This window comes from Bison bison, unplaced genomic scaffold (genome assembly GCF_000754665.1).
Source record: "Bison bison bison isolate TAMUID 2011002044 unplaced genomic scaffold, Bison_UMD1.0 scf7180017864072, whole genome shotgun sequence".
Taxonomy (NCBI): domain Eukaryota; kingdom Metazoa; phylum Chordata; class Mammalia; order Artiodactyla; family Bovidae; genus Bison; species Bison bison.
This window is the reverse complement of record NW_011494644.1, coordinates 5,170,379-5,180,493: the sequence shown is the minus strand read 5'-3', so window position 1 is coordinate 5,180,493 and position 10,115 is coordinate 5,170,379. Positions and strand designations below refer to the sequence as shown.

General features: G+C 42.7%; 1 long non-coding RNA gene across 1 annotated transcript in view; it reads left to right on the top strand.

Moving 5' to 3' along the window:
• Window positions 1-5,805: 5,805 nt before the first annotated feature.
• LOC104986569 overlaps window positions 5,806-10,115 on the top strand; it is a 16,897-nt gene continuing 12,587 nt past the window's right edge. Inside the window, exon 1 of the long non-coding RNA XR_825048.1 lies at window positions 5,806-5,890. This is a non-coding gene — a long non-coding RNA (uncharacterized LOC104986569). The remainder of the gene's footprint in view (window positions 5,891-10,115) is intronic.

Below are 10,115 nucleotides of genomic sequence, written 5' to 3'. Positions count from 1 at the left end.
GTGGAAGCAGTGACAGATTTCCTCTTCTTGGGCTCTAAAATTACTGTGGATGATGACTGCAGCCATGAAATCAGAAGATAATTGCTTCCAGGCAGAAAAGCTATAAAACCTAAACTGTGTTAGACAGCAAAGACATGACTTTGCTTACAAAGTCCATATAGTCAAGGCCATGGTCTTTCCATTAGTCATGCATGGATGTGAGAGTTAGAACCATAAAGAAGGCTGAGCATTGAGGAATTGACGCTTTCAAACTGTGGTGCTGCAGAAGACTCTTGAGAGTCCCTTGGAAAGGAAGGAGATCAAATCAGTCAATCTTAAAGGAAATCAATCCTGATTACTCTTTGGAAGAACCGATGCTGAAGCAGAAGCTCCAATACTTTGGCCACCTGATGTGAACTGCTGACTCATTGGAAAAGACTCTGATGCTAGGAAAGATTGAAGGCAGAAGGAGAAGAGGGTAACAGAGGATGAGATGGTTGGATGTCATCATTAATTCAATGGACATGAACTTGGGCAAACTCTTGGAAATGCTGAGGGACATGGAAGTCTGGAGTGCTGCAGTCCATGAGGTCACAAAGAGTTAGATACAAGTTGGTGACTGAATAACAACAGTGATGGTTCTATGTTTAAATTTTTGAAGAACCTCCATAGTTTTCCATAGAGTGACCCTTTCAAAACAAGATCAGCCCCGTCTCAAAACCTTCCAACACCTACAAATAAGATCCAAACCCTTGCCATCACTTAGGGCCCCGTATGATCTGACCTCCTCTCCTACCACCTCCCTTATTGCTCACTCTGCTCTGGCCACACTGGCCTCTCTGCTGTTCCTGGAACAACAAAATGGGATTCCTCCTGAGGCCACGGCACCTCCTGTTCTGTCTGCTTGGGAGGTTTTTCTCCAAGATCCTCCCATGGCTCCTCCCTCCTTGCCATTTGGGTCTCAGCCTGAAGGTCCCCTCCTCAAAGCAGCCTCCCCCTGACTACTCAGTTCTAGGTCGCCACTCCAACATCACTTTTTTGTTAAAGAATCCCTCTAGATCTAGTCCAACATTCACTCAGCAGTTTCTTCCTCAAAGTTTTCACAGAACACTATGTATTTTCCATCACAGTCATTATTATCCTCCTCCTCATCACCATTGCTAAGATTATTGAGCATTGCGCTTACTATGCATGAGGCATTTTCTAAGAGCTTTACATACATTATTTCATTAAATTCACACAACAATTCTACTATTATTTCCCCCATTTCACAGAAGGAAAAAACTGAGGCACAGAGAGGCAGATGATACATCCACGGTCACTCAGCTGGTGATTAGCAAAACTACAGAATTGTGAATATCCCCAGGGTGAGGGAACATGATCTCATTCCTTGCCTGCCAAGTATTTATTGAGCACCAATAATGTGCTCTGTGCTAAGCACAGTGTCAAAAAAGACAGAATGGCCTCCACTCACATGGAACTAGATATTAGGAGAGGGAATAGACAGTGAGCCATAGTTATCTACATTATTTAATTACAATTGAGCTATGTGCTGGGAAGGAGAGGTACAGGGTGCCAAGCGTGTGAAGTACTAGAAACCCAGGAAAGCTTGACTGAGAAAGAGCCTGGATGGGGCAAGAAAAAGGAAAGGGTTTTCTAAGACTGAGAACTTCTCCATGCAAAGGCCTTTGGAAAAAGTCTCTAGGTGCTTGGAACAACTCAAAGGAAGCCGCTGTATCTCCAGAGGGAAGGGGTAGGAGAGAGAAAGCTGGACAAAACAGTCATATGCGATTACAGGCCTATCGAGCTCTGGGCTCAGTCATCTCTGTAAACTCAGCCCATGGAACACGGTGGGCACCCCACAATGGTTTGTGTTCTTGTTACTTGAGGGTAATTGTTTTACAATGTTGTGTTGGTTTCTGCTGTACAACAGTGTGAATCAGCCATAAGTATACATATGTCCCCTCCCTCTTGAGCCTCCAGCCCACCGCTCTAGGTCATCACAGAGCGCTGAGCTTAATTCCCTGTCCTTTACAGCTGCTTCGTGGTAGATAGCTATTTTACACATGGTAGTGTGTATATATGTATATCAATGCTACTCTCTCAGTTCATCCCACCCTCTTCTGCCCCAGCTGTGTCCAGAGTCTGTTCGCTACATTGCCTCTCTATTCCTGCCCTGCATATAGGTTCATCAGTACCATTTTTCCAGCTGGCCCCCTGACCATTTTTCTAGATTCCATATATATGAGTTAATATATGATATTTGTTCTTTTCTTTCTGACTTACTTCACTCTGTGTTCATCCACCTCACTACAACTGACTCAAATTTGTTCCTTTTTATAAATGAACAAATAAATGATTGAAAGAATGAAGAAGTGGTTCTGTATGTTCTGGCTGCCAGCAGATGTTCTGCCCACCACTTTTCCAAGTCAGAAATATCTAAAGGAGAAAAAGACAGTTAGCATTTGACTTGGAGAAGAAAAATCCCACTAGGGAGAAATTGGATTTGAAACAAAAGAGGCCAGTCTCTTTGCACTGGGAAGGGTTTATACTTTCACTTCTGGTGTTTGGACAGTGGTTATTAAAATCGTAGGAAGAGCTAACATGAATCTATAGCTACGTTGTTGGTTTTTTGTGTGTGTGTATTATTATTCTTACTTTTTACTGAACGTAAGCCCAAGAGATTGATGTTCATTGCACGCAGGTCTATTGTTGCTGGGGGGCGGTGGGGGGCGGTGGGGGGCGGAATCTTTTGTTTTTAGTTGTCTAGAATTCAAAATAGGTCATGTGATTTGTGAGACAGTTGTTTAAAGAAATAACTGCATGGGGCTTCCCGCATGGTCTAGTGGTTAGAAATCCACTGGCCAATGCAGGGGACACAGGTTTGATTCCTGGCCCAGGAAGATCCCATGTGCCACGGGGCAACAAAGTTCACGCACCACACCCACAGAGCACACGTGCCACGACTCTGATGCCCGTGCACCTAGAGCCCATGCTCCATAACTAGAGAAGCCACCGCAGTGGGAAGCCCCCACACCACAGCTAGAGAATAGCCCCCAGTCTTTGCAACTAGAGAAAGCCCATGCACAGCAATGGAGACCCAGCACAGCCAAAAATAAATGAATATATAGATTGATAAAATAAATGTTTAAAAAAGAAAGAAAGAACTGCAATAACTCAAGGAAGGTTGCATTAATGCAAGGGCTTTCTAAGAATGAGAACCTCTCCACGCAAAGGCCTTGGGATAAAGCACCTAGGTGCTTGGAGGAACTCAAAGGGGGCCAATGTATCTCCAGAGGGAAGGGGTGGGAGAGAGAAAGCTGGGCCAAGTTTGTATAGCTTGGGGCCCCAGAAAATGATGGGGATCAAGTGGGACTCGCAGTATACGAAGACTCTATTTCTGGGCTGCAGTTGCATGGCTGAAGCCCAGGTTGCCAGTGGATCCTCCCCCTGCCTGGGAGGAACAAGGGAACCTCCACACCAGTTACCAGACAAGCCCCTTGGCCACATCTTACCCAACCCTCCCCCTTCAGAGTTAAGCTACTGTAGTCAGTACTCATCTACAGGAAGGAGAATGATCATAAATACAAACATGATGCTAATATAAATAGCATAATAGCGAACAATTACTGAGTATTTTTCAAGGACCTACACCAGCCTAAGTGTTATCATTTTCTCAACCACATGTGGCCAAGTGTTCATTATAACCCCCATTTCACTTAGATGAGGAAACTGAGGCGCTACAAGTTCCCCCACAACACACAGCCAATAAAAAGGGGATCTGAGGTACTGAATCCCAGGGAGTCTGGCCCCAGAGCCCTGCTCTCAATCAACCAAACAAAAAGAAAATTTACATGAAATGAAAGACACACCCAGAAGGAACAAAATCCATCTAGTGGGAGTTCCAGGGAAGAGAAGAGAGAGAAATAAATGGAGGCGCTAATCAACATCATAGAAAAAAGTTCACAGACAGAATTCAGAGTCTTCAGGTTGAAAGGATGCACTGAATGATAAGCAGCATAAATTGTCAAGTGAATTTTCAGAATATCTGAATACCAAGGATAACTAGGAAAAGCACAAAGGCTGGGGGGATGTGATGGACAGAATAATGTCCGCCTGCTCCTTACAAAGATGTCCACATCCTTATCCTCACAACCGATGAATTTGGCAAAGAGGAATTATGTTTGCAGATGGAATGAAGTCTGCTAATCAACTGATCTTAAAATAAAAAGCTCACCCTGGATTAGCCAAGTGGATCCAGTATAATCACAAGCATCCTTTTAAAGAGGCAGTAGGAGATTTGACCAAAGAAGAAATTGGAGGGATGCAATGGGAAAAAGGCTCACATTGTTGTCTTTGAGGACAAAGAAAGAGGATCGTGAGCCGTGGAATGTGAGCAGCCTCTAGAAGTTGTTGTGAAGGTTCAAGGAATTTATGCAGATAAAGTATTTAGAACAATGGTTGGTAGATAACAGGCCCATATGTGTATGTTTGACATTATTACTTTTATGAAATTAGAATCACCTTATCAGTTAAATCTAATGAAGAAAACATAAAAAAGTAAAGCAATGCACAAATACATTTATAAATACAGATGCACAATTTTAAATGAATTATTAGAAAATTAAGTCCATTGGTTTATCATAAGAATAATACATTTTTGTTTGAATCAGAAGGATGGCTTAACACCACAATATCTGTTACTATAATCCATAACATCAATTAAAGAGGAAACTGCATGTTGTGTGGTTACAAGATAAATCTACAAAAGTCAAGAGTTTTTTTCTATACCAGTAATTACTAAGTATTATTTTAAAAAATTTTTAAAACTTAGAAAAGTGAATATGAGAAGATCATGAACATGGGGAATATAAAATCATGGAATGCCAGTCCAAAAAATCTGGTATTTATGCAGTATGTTGTTGTTGGCTGAGTCATGTCCAACTCTTTGTGACCCCACAGACTGTAGCCCCCCCAGGTTCCTCTGTCCATGGGATCTCTCAGGCAAGAGTAATGAAGTGGGTTGCCATTTCTTTCTCCAGGGGATCTTCACAACCCAGGGATGGACCCTGTGTCTCCTACATTGACAGGTGGATTCTTTACTGCTGATCCACCAGTGAAGCCCCATTTGTGAAATATACAATGGGGAAAACTCAAGTTGGAAAATAACATAAGTGGGTCTATTTTGTGGAGATGAGTAGCAGAGAGATCTTACTAGTCAACAAGAATGAGAGACTGAGCTGGAACCGGAGTTTTTCCAGAAGACTTACTTATATTTGGGAGAAATCAACAGAATTTGGTTACTTAATTAATTTTGGTAACTAAAATCCAGACTGGGTAGGTGGTTCTTCTGTTAGGCTATGTAGTGAAGAATGATGGAAATATTTCAGGAACAATGACATTGAGTTTAGCCAAGCTGATTCTGAAGTCCCTCCAGAATCCCCAAGTGGTAGGAAATACGAATCTGAAGCTTCAAGTAAAAAGTAGAGTTAAAAACATTAATAGAGAAGTCATTCATGGAGCGATGATATTTGGAGCTACAAGAGTCAGTGAGATCACCTAGGGAGAATGTGTAGCCTGCAAAGACGGCCAAGACAGAACGTTAGAAAATGCTGACATTTAAGGGATGGAATGAGGCAAGAAGTCAGTAAGATGCTTGCGTAATTGTTGGAGAGAAAGGAATGTGCAGAGTCACATAAGCCAGGGAAGAGTTCCAAAAAGGATTACTCGCCAGCAGCCTGGAATGCCAGAAGGTCACGTGGGAGGAGCATTCTGCAACTCGGCCTCCAGGTCTTTGGGGAAAACAAGTTCAGTGAAGTAGTCTGGGTTGAAGAAGCATCTTGCAGTCTACTGAGTATGCAGAGCTGAGGAATAGATGGACTCCAAGAATCTAAACCACTTTTCAATAAATGTAAGTAAGAGCTTAAACTTGGGGTGATATTAGTGCATAGTTTCATAGAAGTTATTTCATAGATACAGTTTCATAGAAGTTATTGTGATAATTGAGACAATTGATTTCAGAGGTTTAGATGGCATCTAGTAAGCAGTCAGTAACTTTTGCTTATTGTTGTTATTTAAATCAAATAGATAAGACTATCTGTTGAGGAAAGGAAGGACACAGGAATAAAAGCAGAAACAACTATTATGTGTATTTAAATGATCACTGTCCATACTTCCAAAAAAAAGATGACCAGGAGGCAGGAAGTGGTCAGTTGAATCATGCTCTGATGAACTTGTAATAAATTCAACCAACGCACAGTCAGGCCAGTCTTTCCTGTAACACTCCATATTGAACAACGGGGGGCAGGGGGAGGAGTGGAACAAATGATTTGTTGGGAGCATTCTGGTTTTAGGAATTCAGTTCAGTTCAGTCGCTCAGTCATGTCCAACTCTTTGTGACCCCATGGCCTGCAGCACGCCAGGCTTCCCTATCCATCACCAACTCCCGGAGCTTGCTCAAACTCATATCCATCGAGTCAGGGATGCCATTCAACCATCTCATCCTCTGTCATCCCCTTCTCCTCCTGCCTTCAATCTTGAGCATCAAGGTCTTTTCCAATGAGTCAGTTCCTCACAGCAGGTGGCCAAAGTATTAGAGCTTCAGCTTCAGCATCAGTCCTTCCAATGAATATTCAAGACTGATTTCCTTTAGCATTGACTGGTTTGATCTCCTTGCAGTCCAAGGGATTCTCAAGAGTCTTCTCCAACATCACAGTTCAAAAGCATCAATTCTTCAGTGCTCAGCTTTCTTTACAGTCCAACTCTCACATCCATACATGACTACTGGAAAAACCATAGCTTTGACTAGATGGACCTTTGTTGGCAAAGTAATGTCTCTGCTTTTTAATATGCTATCTAGGTTGGTCATAGCTTTTCTTCCAAGGAGCAAGTGTCTTTTTATTTCATGGCTGCAGTTACCATCTGTGGTGTTTAAGGAATGGCAAGGGTTAAAAAAATCTGGTGTGGGAAAGGGACAGGCTCTGAGCAAAGTAAGGAGACCCTGCTAGACTTGGAGGATGGGGCAGAGTTATGGGAGTGGAGGATCATATTAGGACAAAGATCAAGTTAACTGGTAGGAGGAAAGAAAAAGGTTTAGAAATGAGCAACTTCAATCAGAGGGAGAGACCTGGGCATCTCACCAGCCATATTCTTCTGTTTCTATTTCATTTATTCTATTTCTTCTATTTTCCCTCCCTTACCTGTGTACCTCTAGTACATTCAATAATCATTTCTAAATAACAATGCTAATTATAACTAACATTTTTAGAGTCAGGCAGATGCCATGTTAAGCAGTCCCCAAAATATTACTATGGATCAGAAAGCTTTTTTTAAAATGAATTTTTATTAGAGTATAATGCTTTACAATGCTGTGTTAGTTTCTATTGCACAGCTAAGTGACTCAGCCGTACATATACATACGCTATGCTATGCTAAGTGACTTCAGTCGTGTCCGACTCTGTGCGACCCCATAGACGGCAGCCCACCAGGCTCCCCCGTCCCTGGGATTCTCCAGGCAAGAACACTGGAGTGGGTTGCCATTGCCTTCTCCACATATACATATATCCTCTCTCATTTTGGTCATCCCATTTCGGTCACCACAGAACACTGAGTTCCCTGAGCTATATAGTAGGTTCTCATTAGTTATCTATTTGATATATAGTATCAATAGTGTATATATGACAATCTCAATCTCCCAATTCATCCCAATCCCACTTTCCTCCTTAGTGTCCATATGTTTGTTCTCTATGCCTGTGTCTCTATTTCTGTTTTGCAAATAAAGGATCAGAAATCCTCTGATGCCCGTCCCTGTTGACTAAACTTGCAGAGTAAGTGGCAGAACTGGGATTTGAACATGGATAATCTGAATCTCGCATGACTGAGTGACTTTACTTTCACTTTTCACTTTCATGCATTGGAGAAGGAAATGGCAACCCACTCCAGTATTCTTGCCTGGAGAATCCCAGGGACAGAGGAGCCTGGTGGGCTGCCGTCTATGGGGTCACAAAGAGTCAGACACGACTGAAGTGACTTAGCAGAAGCAGCAGCAATCTGAATCTCAAGGCTGAGCAATTATGCACAGCACATACTGCAATTTGAGCATCACGTAGGCAGTCTCAGTGATGGTCCAATAAGCTCTGCTCCCTGGCAGTTTCACCCTTGTATAATTCCCTTCCCTTGCATGTGAGTTGTATTTAGTGCTGGCTTCTAGCAAATAGAATGCAGCAGAAGAGAGGAAGTTACTTCTGGGATCAGGTTACAAAGAGGTTGTCTTCTGTCTGAAGCACCCTCACTCACTCTACCACGTTTGAGCTGTCCATGAGAGATCTATGTGGAAAAGAACTTAAGAAGTCCGCTGGCCAAGAGTCAGCAAGGAACTGAGCCTCCCAGTTCCAGAAGGCTACAAATAACTGAATCCTGCCACCAACCATGTAAGTGAGTTTAGAAGCAGATTCTCCCTTGTCAAGACTTCACATGATACCACAGCCACAGCCTACACTCTGACCACAACCTTATTTATGAGAGACCCTGAGCCAGAAGCACTCAGCTAAGCCATGCCCAGATTAGACAACAGAAATTAAGAGATAATAAGTGTGCATTATCAAAAACCGCTAAGTTTTGAATTAAGTTATGCTACAATAGATCAAAGCTATGGTTTTTCCAGCAATCATGTACAGATGTAAGAGCTGGACCATAAAGAAGGTTGAGCACCAAAAAATTGATGCTTTTGAACTGTGGTGCTAGAGAACACTCTCTAGAGTCTCTTGGTCAGTAAGAAGATTAAACTAGTCAATCCTAGAGGAAATCAGCCCTGAATATTCATTGGAAGGAATGATGCTGAAGCTCCAATACTTTGGCCACCTGATGCAAAGAGCTGACTCATTGGAAAAGACTCTGATCCTGGGAAAGACTGAGTAGAAGAAGAGTAGAAGAGGGAGACAGAGGATGAGATGGTTAGATGGCATCACTTACTCAATGGACATGAGTTTGAGGAAATTCTGGGAGATAGTGAAGGACACGGAAGCCTGGCATGCTGTAGTTCATGGAGTCACAAAGAGTCGGACGTGACTCAGCAATTAAACAACAACCATAGGTAACTAGTGTAAGCATCTACTCTGTACCTGACCCTTTATGGATGTTTGGAATACAGAATTATGTAAGACTCGGTCTCTGATGTCTGAGCACTTCTAGGAGAAACAAGGATATGAACAAGAGATTCCAACAGAACATGGTCCAGGCATGGGGTACCTGGACTAGTAGTGCTCACCTCTAGTTGAGGGGAGCCAGAACACCTTCACAAAGGAGGTGAAGCTTGATTTTGGTCTTTTTTTAATTTTAATTGGAGGCTAATTACTTTACAATATTGTAGTGGTTTTGTCATACATTGACATGAATCAGCCATGGGTGTGCATGTGTTCCCCATCCTGAACCCCCCTCCCACCTCCCTCCCCATCCCATCCCGAAACATGTATGTTATCATATGTGAAACAGATCGCCAGTCCAGGTTTGATGCCTGAGACAGGGTGCTCAGGGCTGGTGCACTGGGATGATTTGGGTCTTGAAGGATGATTCAGAGTTAGTCAGATGGGCAGTTAGGGAATGAATAGTTTCATACAGAGAGAACAGATATGTGCCAAGAATGGAAGATGAAACAGCAATTAAATATTTGTGGTCGAGTGTGGCTGATATTACAGACAACTAAATAATAGAAAGTCTTGTATGCTTTGCAAGAACTTCCAAACAGTCAAAAGACCATCCTATATAATACATATTTGATTTATTCATGAACCTGGACTATTTTGAAGTCTTTTTTAGGTTCAGTTCAGTTCAGTTGCTTAGTCATGTCTGACTCTTTGTGACCCCATGAATCGCAGCACTCCAGGCCTCCTTGTCCATCACCAACTCCCGGAGTTCACCCAGACTCACGTCCATCGAGTCGGTGATGCCATCCAACCATCTCATCCTCTGTTGTCCCCTTCTCCTCCTGCCCCCAATCCCTCCCAGCATCAGGGTCTTTTCCAATGAGTCAACTCTTTGCATCAGGTGGCCAAAGTACTGGAGTTTCAGCTTTAGCATCATTCCCTCCAAAGAACACCCAGGACTGATCTCCTTCAGAATGGACTGGTTGGATCTCCTTG